Source organism: Homalodisca vitripennis, chromosome 1 (genome assembly GCF_021130785.1).
Source record: "Homalodisca vitripennis isolate AUS2020 chromosome 1, UT_GWSS_2.1, whole genome shotgun sequence".
Lineage (NCBI taxonomy): Eukaryota > Metazoa > Arthropoda > Insecta > Hemiptera > Cicadellidae > Homalodisca > Homalodisca vitripennis.
Window position 1 is genome coordinate 48024952 of NC_060207.1, and position 12532 is coordinate 48037483.

At 36.8% G+C, this 12532-nt stretch overlaps 1 protein-coding gene across 2 annotated transcripts in view; it reads right to left on the bottom strand.

Annotated features, from left to right (window-relative positions):
• The window catches only part of LOC124360911 (elongation of very long chain fatty acids protein AAEL008004), a 164088-nt gene that overhangs the window by 93290 nt on the left and 58266 nt on the right, over positions 1-12532 (bottom strand). The gene's annotated exons all lie outside the window — the stretch shown is intronic.

Sequence of the window (12532 nt, forward strand, 5' to 3'; positions counted from 1 at the left end):
TCAACTGGCGAAGGCACATTGAAAAACGGACTTGCCGAAATGTTGGATAAAAACTAGTCGTTGACCTCCGGCCTGGGACCCGACGACCTCCCGGCAATGTCAAGGTGGCAAGGCGCGACTGTGCCAGGGAAATGTCGGACTGAAGCGTGGGGTTGTTTGTGTTACAAGTTCACAAGGCGAGATATTTAAAATTAAACCGTTCAAGACGATATTGGCAAATTTATTTCATACATTGGTCACCCAGAAACAATACTAATGCATTTTATAGACAACCGGTAAAGTGAGACAACCGATTATACGGTTAACATGTAGCGGCTAAACAGATTCATATTTTAATTTTTTGTATCTGACTACGGCTCAGTATGGGAGGGTTTACGGGTGTACTCATGCTCGTTTCAGCCCTGTCAGATCGCGACATTTGCAGTCTCTGCTAGCATACCTCTGTACGAGTACATGGACACGTCAGGTAGCTTGTAATCTAACAGTAGCCCCATTTTATTTTTGTTTCAATGGACTTTCTGAATTACCTTATCATCTGTCTATTTTTATTGAATAATCTCTTTCCTGACAAGTGATATTAAAACAAGTAAATTACACGTAAACGCCCTAGAATGTTCAATTTTTTATCGCTTCTACGCAATGATTTTCTACGCATTTCCAGAATCTTTTTAGGAATAGGAAGATTTTTAGACTGGAAAATCGACCAAACATACGGACTAAGTTTGCACGGTAAGAATTACAAAACATGAACCCAGTAAACATTTTTAAACAACATTTTTCAGACTTGTCGAATAGAATATTACAATACGTAAATATTAAAACATTCATATTCGTTAAATGTTTGAGGACGTATCACAGTATAAGCAGCGACGGGTATTACGACGTTTTTGATAATCATTAAACTTTTTTTTAAAGACTTACCTGTAATTCTATCCCTTTTCAATTGGAGTATCAAATAAAGATCAGGGATCACGATATGTTCCTATAGAATACACGTTGAGGACATGTACGAGTGTATCTCACGAAGTGTCGACGGTTATTGACCGCCGACAAATGTAATATCAACTGTAAAGTTCTCATGCACATTCTGGCACCATCTGTGCTTACAATTGCTAGACTCGCACTTGTGTAATTGCTTGTTAAAGTTCAATCGTCCTAATTTTGTTGTTGATCACACCACCTTTCCGCTCAAACATACGTACTGTATATTATTTTCAAAACAGCATTAAACAGTTTACCTTTCACTAAAACCGCAGACTTTTTATTTTGCTCCGTTCTAACGTACAATAATATCGTGACGTAAGTGGACACAATAATTCATTACTGTTGTCAATTTAAACACTGGAAATTAAAACAATCGCTTTAGCAAGTCGATACGTTTTAAGCATACAACGTATTTGTTTAAGTACCACATGCATGCCCTTCTTGTTCAAGTCACAATCATAGGACATTTCCTTGTATGACGAGGCACATTCATGGAAAATCGTAAACGCTTTTCTCAATCCTTTCGACCCGGATACGGGAACAAATAAAATCCTGCCGCAGACCTTGGGACACTCAGCCAATTACTAAAACACGATAATGAACTTGCAGAAAACTGAAATGTGAAATTAATGTGGACATAAGTGATATTAAAAAGCCAAATAAAAACAAAGCTAGTATAGAGCGGGAGTGTGTGTGTGCTCCGTACAACAGGTGGAAACATGGAATATGGTCACATTAGTTTGTAATCGAATACATGATACATAGATCTTATCAGTACTTTCAGTACTCACTAGTTGAATATTTATAAAGTTGTGTGTTATACAAATATGTTTACATAACAAGATAGTTTTCTGTTCGGGTGTTGTGTTCAGTGAAAGAGACATCGAGGATTTTACGTTAATTATTCTTCATCTTATAAACCACACGATTCATGATTTCCTCAAACAAGTGAAGACTAGACAAATACAATATTGGAACTGTTACATGATTTCACATATGCAATGTTCTGAGACCACCATTTGAACTGTCGTTTGCTAGGTTCGAGCAACAAAACATAATAATAAGGGCATCATCTCTCCAAAATTGTATGAGTTCATTTTTAATATGAGGTAGGAGTACACGCCACACCACTTTTAGATTAATTAATTATAGTAAAAAATACTAAGAACAATTTTAGGTGTCTAATAACACGAAATTTTATACTGGTGGCGAGGTACACCCTGTACAATATAAAACTTTACTAGCATGATACAATACGAGTTTATATTGAGTCTCAGTTTTAAATCAACCATTAAATCATCATATTTGATTTATTTAAATACTTTTAAACAAATTATAGAAATTAATTCTAGAATTGCATTGAATACTAAACACTATTAAAGGACATTTAAAATTAAAAGTAGATTATATAAAAGGCCATTTAAAGCTACAAACATTCAGAGGATAGTAAAAGGTAACTGTGTACATCAATCTAAGATCAATCTTTTTAGACCCTTTTTATTTCGCCCTGTGCTACAATCATATCGACATTTTTTATTTTTATTCATTCCCCTCCTTCATCTCAGTTCTCTATTCATCCTCCACTGTTTACCATTCAGACCAAATTGAGTTATAAAATTGGCAGTGGTGAAAGGGACAACCGGGTCGATTTATGACTATAAGTTGACAGTTATGTGTCATTGCCTATGATACTTGGAAGTCGCAGATGGTAACAGAAGCGGTCAAGATAGTCAGTGGCAGATTTACCAACAGGCTCACTAGGACCGGAACCGCAAACATAGAAGTGTTCTAATTGTTGCTATAAGAAATTAATTGGCCTGTAATTAGTTTTTAGACTATATTTATACAAGGCAATGAGGCTAATGGGGCAGTTGAGTATGCCTTACGACAGGTGCTTGTCAGTTTTTACAGAGGTGTCGGGACGTCAAGGCGAGAACCGAGCGCAATGGTGTAGGAGTAGACTGGAGTAGAAGGTATCGTATTGTGAGATGTGGCGTGCGCCGCTGCGCCGGTTGATTGCCTCATTGTTTGGATATCCAAGTACTGTATATGTTTCATACAAATATATTTCATAAGAATTACGAATTTTTTCTTTTTGACATCTTCTATTACAATAATGTTTACACAATTCACAAATAAGTTTAAAAAGTGTGATGTGGGCGACAACGTTTTCGACCTAGAGGCCCATGAAAGTGAAATTTGCCACTGAGCATAGTCAGAACATTCACTAAATGATACTAACTGGAACCAGTAACGTCGTTTTGTACAGTAATACAGTTTACTTGGATTTTCGACTTGAAAGATTGTCTGATACAATATATTAGAAATGATCTTGTGACATCTGTCGTCTACACTCACCCTTTGGACAACTATTGGGTAGTAAAGAATTTACGTATATTGTTGGATATTGGATTTCACTAGTCTTCATAGCCTGAGGTTCAGTAAAATAGTATGAAGTATAACAGGACTGTATCTACTCAACTCATCAGACTTGGTCTTCATTTGTATTCGAACACGAACTCCACTCTTTACTAACGAGCTGGGTGTCTCGTATCAATATATGATAGTTTTATTCAGGACGAAATATTCCTTTGAATCAGGCTATTATAAAACATCAAAAAAACATAAACTCTTAGCCAATTCATCCTTTCTTAAAAAAGCACTATATTAATTTCGATAACGAATTAGAAATGCAGTAAATTAAATGGAAAACTAAATTTCCACGTGTTACTGCTGTTGAGATACAGGAACTATCTAGAGATTATTCTTGTTTGAAAACATCAGTGAACGTAGGTTTAGAAACAAAGATAAGCGTCGCACAAATAAAAGATTACTCTGATAACTCGCCTCTCTATTTAAGAAACAATCCATAATCTGCGCAAAACAGCGTACCTGATAAACTTGGATGCCTGTCTACATACTTTGCACACAAGTGTACACAATAATTAAAAATGGCTGACTTCTGATGTAGAACATTGGGACAAATTTAAATGTTGGTGTCAGGAATCGATGGAACGAAGATGTGTAAGTAACTGTCGTAATAATATTTCCAATAGAAACCGCTATCAAGGAAACAAACAACTTTTCATGATAGATAGATAATTTTTGATGTGAACATGCTAACTGCGGTAATGACACCACCCAGACACGGTGAGTATATACGGGTTGGTGTGAGAAGCGGCCGTCCTTCTGCCCCAAGGTCCCTGGTCTACAGCAAGTGTTGGACCCGCAGCGTCGCTGCGCCACACCCGTATACACACGTAATCAACGCGAAATTCTAAACACTACAGTAGCCTGCTATGTTTCATGTTTTAGGATGATTAACTTTCAATGTTTAGTGAACGTAAATGTTCTTGGAAATTTCTTGCCAATGTTCATCATTACACTTTCAGGGAATTCCATAAATAATTCAGTTTGTATTTATCATCGGATTACGCACTAAGAATCAGGAGCTTTTCCTTTCATAGACGAACAGCTAAATAATAAATTTATTTCGTTAAATTCGCGAATAAATAGCTTTGTAATGTTGTGATTTACTATTATTCCCAGCTTAACGCAAACAAAGAAAATCTCGTCTAACATGTTACGCTGTGTAACGTTTACTATTTGGTATTATTAAAGAACAAGTACAGTATTACATAATTTTAATTAAGATTTTAATTAAGGATAATCATGAAAGGTTACCTTGTGTTACAAAAGTACTGACAAGTTCTGTTATGTAATTAAGTCAAGTCTCTATAAACGACGTAAACATAGTGACAAACCGATCATGTATAAACAAAATGCCACTTTGTTGTCAACGATCAGCAGCACACCACTACATGTGTCATTGATACTCTTTTGCTAATTTATAACTGAAGGTCCTGCGATCAAGAATATAAATGCGTCATTAAAAATTACTGATTGGCATACGTGTATCCACATATCTCTGCCAGTTGACTTGCTGTACCAGGCTGTCCGGGCAGGAAGGATACAAGGTCGTTCGGACAAGAACCTGCTACACAACGGCAGGCGGAGGTCGTCCACAACGTCGCGGCCTTTGCTGATCTTGACTCCTGAGGAACGTGAGTCTGGAACGCTGTTCCTCTATTCCTTTGTTGCTGTCATGTGCACACACCGTGCTAGAGAATACTATCTCAGATACACTGTTAACAGCGAGGGCTGCTATCATTGTATGCTCCAGACAAAATACTATTAATTTAAACTATCGAATATATCAATTGCAACCCGTAAAGCCTAGTGCAGCCATATTGACAAAGTATGTACAATGTTCCCTACCTAATATGGTGTTCTCAATTAAAAACTTGGTACGAGGGTCGTTTGCTAAGTCCAAGAGATAACACTATTGGTGCTATTGAGGTTATGTTCAGTTGGTAACAGCTCCTAGAAGAACGCACACCAAGTTTCAACCTGATCGGTCTATTACTTTGTGTTTGACTTTTGTTACAATCGAGGAAATCAAGTTACTCTTAAAAAATGGACGAAGAAGAATTTCGTGTGTTGATCAAAAATTAATTTATGTAAGGAAAAACGCCTCAGGATAAACAGAAGCTTGATAAACATTATGGTAACTGTTTACCTTTATAAGAACAGTTTATAAGTGCTGTAGATGGAGCTTGTATTGGTCACTGTTAAATTACATGAAAAACATAAAACCAATATTTAATAGTGATGTGTCTGAAGAAGATATCCTTGATATCGAAAAGCCTCACAAAACAATAAAATGTATTAAATATTGGTTTTACGTTTTTCATGTAATTTAGTTTATAAGTGGTTTGTACATTTTCAGAATGGCCATATAAGTAAAAAAGACGCTGAACGTTCTGACGCTGAACGTTCTGAACACCCTGTTGATTCACAACTCCAGAAATCCTTGAAATATCCATGATATGATGATGGATGATAGAGGAGTGAAGGTGCACGAGTTGCTAGTGCTGTGGGCAACTCGAGTGAACGAGTACATAGTATTTTGCACCCCAATATTTGAACACGACAAAACTTTCCGCAAGGTGGGTGCCGCGATTACTCACGATTGACAAAACTATTTTAAGCACAGTTTGGAATTGCTCTAGCACAACCCTCTCATTTGCCCCCTCCCCCTCCAGCAGCACCCTGTAGACCAGAGACCTTGGGGCAGAAGGACGGCCGCTTCTCACACCAACCCGTATATACTCACCATGTCTGGGTGGTGTCATTACCGCAGTTTACATATTGCACAACCCTGCTCAGGACTTAGAGCATCGTTTCGTTACTGTTGATGAAACTTGGATACACTGCTACACACCTGAGACCTAAGAGCAATGTAAACGATGGGTTGTCAAGGAAGAATCTGCACCAATAAAGGCGAAGCCGTTACTTCGGCCGGGAAGGTTATGGAAACAGTCTTTTGGGATGTGTAAGGAATAATTTTTATCGACTATCCAGAAAAGGGTAAAACCATTACTGGTGACTATTACTCATTGTTATTGGATCGTCTAAATGCCAAGCTGCAAAAAAACGTCCACGTCTGTCCTACACAAAAGTCCTTTTTCACCATGACAATGCAAAATCTGCGCTATTAACGGTTAAACTACCTAATACATATTAAGTGTAACAGGTACAGCCTAGTGCTGAGTGCAGCCGTATGAACAGTTATATGCACAGTGTTTACACCGCAATCTGGTGCTCTCACTTCACATTTTGGGCTGTTAATTGTTAAAATATCTAATATATAAAATCCAGAAGATAAATATGTAAAATTTTCACAGTATTAACAAGTGATAACTTCAGAGAGTTCTCTGATAATACAAAGTTGAGAATTTTGTATGGCTCCTGTAGAAATTATATGATTTTAAATTAGAGATTGTAGTTAATTTTGTAATTAGGTCTAAATAAAAACTGTTGAAGATATACAAGTGAATGTTTATTTATATGGTGTATATTCTTTTTATTTACATGATTTATAGCTTCAAGGAATTACATGATTTTTTTATTCAGTTATGAGTGAGGATGTTTTCTTAATTTATGTATATTACATGTTCTTAATATTTTTGCGTTAAGGAACTGAGTTTTTTAAATACATTTCTCTTCAACTGTCTTTCTTTGGGGCTCATTACGAGATGCTAAAACATTTTGCTTGTTATTATCCTTGTCGCGATGTGAAGTAATAAAACATTTCTAATTTTCCTCCCTTCAGACATATACCAACATATCTTTCAGTAATGCCTGCTGACTTTGACATTCAATGTGCAGGATAAAATGTGACTCAGGTACATTGATAGAATAAGGGCAATAAGGAAACAGAACTCATAATAAATTAAAGAACACTTAATTAAGAATATAATTTGAAAAATGATTATAGTTTACGCACTAGAACCACAACGTACTAGTTAATTACCATAATTTCATCAGTGGTAAACAAAGAACTCGTCAATAACCGGTAGCGATAAAGATTTGACACTGGTAATTATTTCGTTACCATTAGCAGACTTCAAGTGGTCAGAAGGATAAATACAAAGAAGCGGTATTGAAAAAACTAATCATTTGGTTCGCGGCAATTTGGTGAGCATAAAACACCGGCGCGGCGCGGGCGCGGCATGACAGTGGAACCAATTGAGCTATTTATTACTCCGAGACAAGAGGAGTATAGGGCTGTCCACCAGATTACAGGCCCGGAGTTATTGATTGTGATACTTAAGTAGGTAGCTCTCAGCTGATGTTGCGATTACGTAACGTGTATCCCCTCCTCCTAGTCCATTTCTGTGTCAAATCGTCTGTGAGTGTTAGTGTTTATGTTACACAGATGTGAAAAGTATGTGTAGGGACACCAATATAAGACACCATTGCTAAATCCTTCAACCCCAAACCTTGCAATTTAAGGTTACTATCTCATTTTCAATCCTTTTCTCAAATTATAGCAACTAACTTAATTTATGACTGGAAGCAAGCATGAAATCACACGTTTTTGTTCTCCCGATCACAACTATAATTGTAAGTTTTAAATGGATTACCGGGAGAATATAAAGTGTGACTGAAAGATTGATAACACACGTGTAGATTTATATTTTCCACTTTCAAAATGTTATCCTTTTTATCTTTTTACCTTTTTATCACTTCACGTGGAATAACAAGCATTTTAAACTATGTTTTAATTAGGCCAAAATAAAAACTGCCGAAGATAACAATGTTTACACTATGGCAGCTTTAAATGCAGGAAATTATATCTTTAGTGTTCATTTATGATGCGAGAACATTATATTACAAATAAATTAGGAAATTTACATGTCTTAATGATTTTTATTAAGGAAATGTGCCCTTCTTTCGTTTCAAAAAGTTCAAATTCTCATCTTCAACAGTTTTTATTGGTGTACTTAAATTCTGCATCAAATGCGCACCGCGCCACGTAGAATAATGAGTGGAAGACAAACGTTCTTCCATTCTTCAGAAATTGAATTTTCATGGAAGTAATCAAAACTGTCTTTAAAAAAACCAACCAGGCCTATTTCATCCGAAAATTGGTAGGACCACCGGCTAGATGAGACAAGCCACTGCCACACTGAAGATGGAGGAAATGACTGTGTACAAATAATCAGCACAACCAGGTGGGGGTGGCGCTTGACCGCCATCCGTGCTGATACACTCCGATCAAATAGAGGTCCGGCTGCTGATTTGCTGCCAATTTCCTCTGATGACTGCTATCGAGGAGAGGTGGCCCTGAACTGACCGCACATCCACGTCAATGGAGGTATAATGACCTTGCAGTCCGGAACCACTTTTTGCCCCGATCCAAGAGGAATGTCTAAGAGTGGCGGTGGGGCGGTACGTGCGTCACCCTTTGTCTAAGCCGGCGGCGCTAACGAGAGTGTCCACTTGTGGGAAATGCCACTCTGATGGAATACTACTGGACTCCAGTACTAAAATATTCCGCACTGTTTGCATGGATTCCCGTCCTAAAATAACGCACACTGCGACTTCAAAATACGACATCCAATCATTCAGTAATACTGTAATGGATTCTTAAGATTAACACTGAGAGATGGATTATCACCTTACTGTTATTTAGCTTGTAAGATCGTGAAGAATGTCGATTGCTGTAGTAAAAACAGCAACTAAATATTAGGCCTAAATCAATTAATTATACCTCAAATTCGAAAACGAATACAGCACGATCTTAGTCGCTCCAATACCTCTAAAGCAATCCGACCTTTCTTCATTGACCATAAGTCTTTAATACTGCTCACTGCAATGTATCTACAGATTAAGACGTATATAATCTTCATATAAAATTTACACAAGAACTGTAGAAGTCCACAAGTCCTAAAATCTAACTGTCAACTTCCATATATTTGGTTTTTATTGCTCGCCGGAGTATTTAAATGAACAGAGAACATTCACTACCAAAGTAAAGCATGCTGAATTAGCTGTAAGTGTAAGAGACTCCAGTTGTAACTGTGTAGTTTGGAGCTCGTCTGCCGACTCGTCTGCGGGGGAAGTCCCCTGACGTCGAGGCTGGTCATGTAGATCCTTCCCAACGTTTCGGGTTACTTGAGCGATCAGCCAATAGAAGCATGATGGCGTCGAGGCACATCAACTGTGATGCAAACACTACTAGATCCACTTTAGACATTCTACACGTTGCAAAACTACGGCACAACCTGATGACAAGGATTTGAAGGATATTACAAACCACTCATCTACTCGTGAATTGGACATAGAGGTCGCATGAATTAGATCTGTTTCTCTCTCATGGTTGTCCTCATATAATTTGTTATCGTTATCGTCTGTATTTGTTTGCTATCTCATTAAATTAGTAACTCTAATCATAATCTGCTAACACAACTACAGTATAGGAGCCGCTGTACCATATTGATGAGAGATGAAGCAAGCTCGATATAGTCTAAAAGGTATGACATTAACTCTCAGGTGGTAAGTGTGGCATGCAGCTGAAAAGGTGTAGCCATTAAAGGCTCCATATTACTTTTGAGGTTATCAACATCGTCTCACATCGTCATGCACGATTTATAGGTGCGGGAATATGAATCAGTATTATTACATCGAGACTATCAGCGTAGTTTAGACTTCATGGAGTGTTTTCTACCAATTGAAGCGGGAATATGTCTGAAAGGTACTATGTGGAGACAATTAACTTCGTCTTCTCGTCATACAAGATCAATTGGAGCGGGGTTAATTCTTAATAGTACTACGTAAGGCTATCCACGTCGTCTTGTCATCATACACAATCTATTGGATGGAGCAGGGTTATGTCTCAATAGTAATACATAGAGACAATCAATGTCTTCTTGTCATTATGCAAGATCAATTACAAGGTGTGATATTTCTCAATGGTAAGATTGAGGCTATTATCAATGTCATCATTCAATATTAATAATTATAAAGAGACATATTGGTCTCAAAGTGCGCAGTTGTTTTGTTTAGCACCTAAATTTACTTCAACAGATAGAACAATCCACCAGACCGGATGCTATGCAAGTTATCGTCAGTATTATACACATGCCAGCACCGCTTATAATATTAAAATTTATCTCATGTTAAATGTCATGTTATCTCATGTCTCATTTTTCCTGTAATAATTTTCAACCTGCAGGTACAGTCTTTATCCTTATCCACTTGAACCGAGTGGAATATAAAAATCTTAAGTCAATAAAATTGTATTTTTATTACAAATGTATTTGTACATAAACCTTAAACGTGATTATTAACAATATTTTACATTTATATAATTTTATAAATTGAACTTATTCACATTTTACAAATTAGCCATTAAAGGTACAATATCAATAGCCCTTGATATTAAAAGAAAATCCCATTTTATAAGGAAACCCATTGCGTGATGTATTTTTCGTCTCCAATAAATAGGAAAAAAATCATCGATAACTTAAATGTACAATCAGTGATGACAGATAAAGTCATGTATGTCACGTACACACACACTGCCACCGTACTCGTACTTTCACTCAGTAAATGATACATCAGTAGAACATAACCTATGTTTACTACATTACTCGTACAGTATTAAAATGAGATAAATGATGGGCAAGCAGAAACCTAAGACTATCCTCATATTGATAGACAGAGAGACCTACCAGACAAGCCGGGGCTGCGAACTCTGATTTCCCAACAAATGCAAAAAAAAAAAACAGTCACACTCGGTTAGTTCCCTGACACGTTAATGACGATGTATGCCTGAACGTGTTATATTTAACCGTATTATCTATTGCTGCTGGCCATAACTGGCCTGGGGAGAGGTGCTGGTGTCGTAATAGCATAACTAGTCCCAAGTGTCTGAAGCCAATAAACACCTATTGCACATCGATCTATTGGCATGCCTACAGTAAACTTATATTACTGATAAAGCCGCTCAAGAGTGGCTAATAGTGTCAATAAATAATGTACACATTCACTGCTGATTTAAAACCTAACCTTAATCCCTTCGCTAAATAATAAGATGAGTTTTTAATAAATTATCTATCAATTACGATAATTACCAATTATTTCGCACCTCGTTCAATGACCCCCAAACATACTCGAGAAAACACCACGACACATTAACCCCTTTGATAATTTCGTTAAATTGTTAGAAAAGGATCCTAATTCCGTGAACCTGCACGACATATTTCAGGCAGTGTTGCAATCCAACCGGAACCGGCACCAATGTACCAACAATACCGACACATTTCACTTGCATACGTTAACGATTAACAGGCGGCTTTATAAAAAGTCGATTAATTTTCCGGCCCGACATAGCCGAGGGCGTTGGAGCCGATATCCTTGTAAGCGAAGTACGCCTGACCACTTCTAGTGTAATCAGAGGTGCTAGACGGCGCCGTTATCTGGCGCATATTATGATCACACAATTACACGGTTCGCGTCATCATTTTAGCAAATATTTAACGACTAATCTCGTAAAAAATCAACAACATTGACGCACCGTCACATGTTCGGGTGAAGAAATTAATGATTCAAGTACAAATTTGTATATGTTTTCCTAAACTTCTTTCTTTCAGTTAAAGAAAGTCCAAAACGAAACGTTAAGTAATAATACATATTTTATTGATAATAAACAATATGTTAAAATACTGAAAACTATCTGTATACAATACTAATTGCTTTATTAATACTATATTGCAACCTCTAAATTGTTAAAAACTTGGGGTATGGCCAATTTAATGTATAACGCATGTTTTAATAAATCCCAACTTTTTACTGGCTGTAAACAACTAATGTTTGTTCTTGGAGGATAGTCATTTTGATTGATCCTTATCATTTCCATTAGGCAAAATTCGAAAACGAGAAACCTCAACACGGTCGTTAAAAACACATTTAATATTGGATATAACAACTAAAAGTATTGATAATTTGAGATAACGATTTCAAATATTGTTGTTTGAATTGTTCTATGATACAAATCAAATAACAGCATTTATAAGATATTCCAAAAGCAAATTAAAGTCAGCACACCTTATAAAAACGTTTCTGAAGTGTACAGCCCGTGAACTGTATTACTGGATATTGAATTGTCAAAATGTCCTAACAACCGCTATAATTTTCA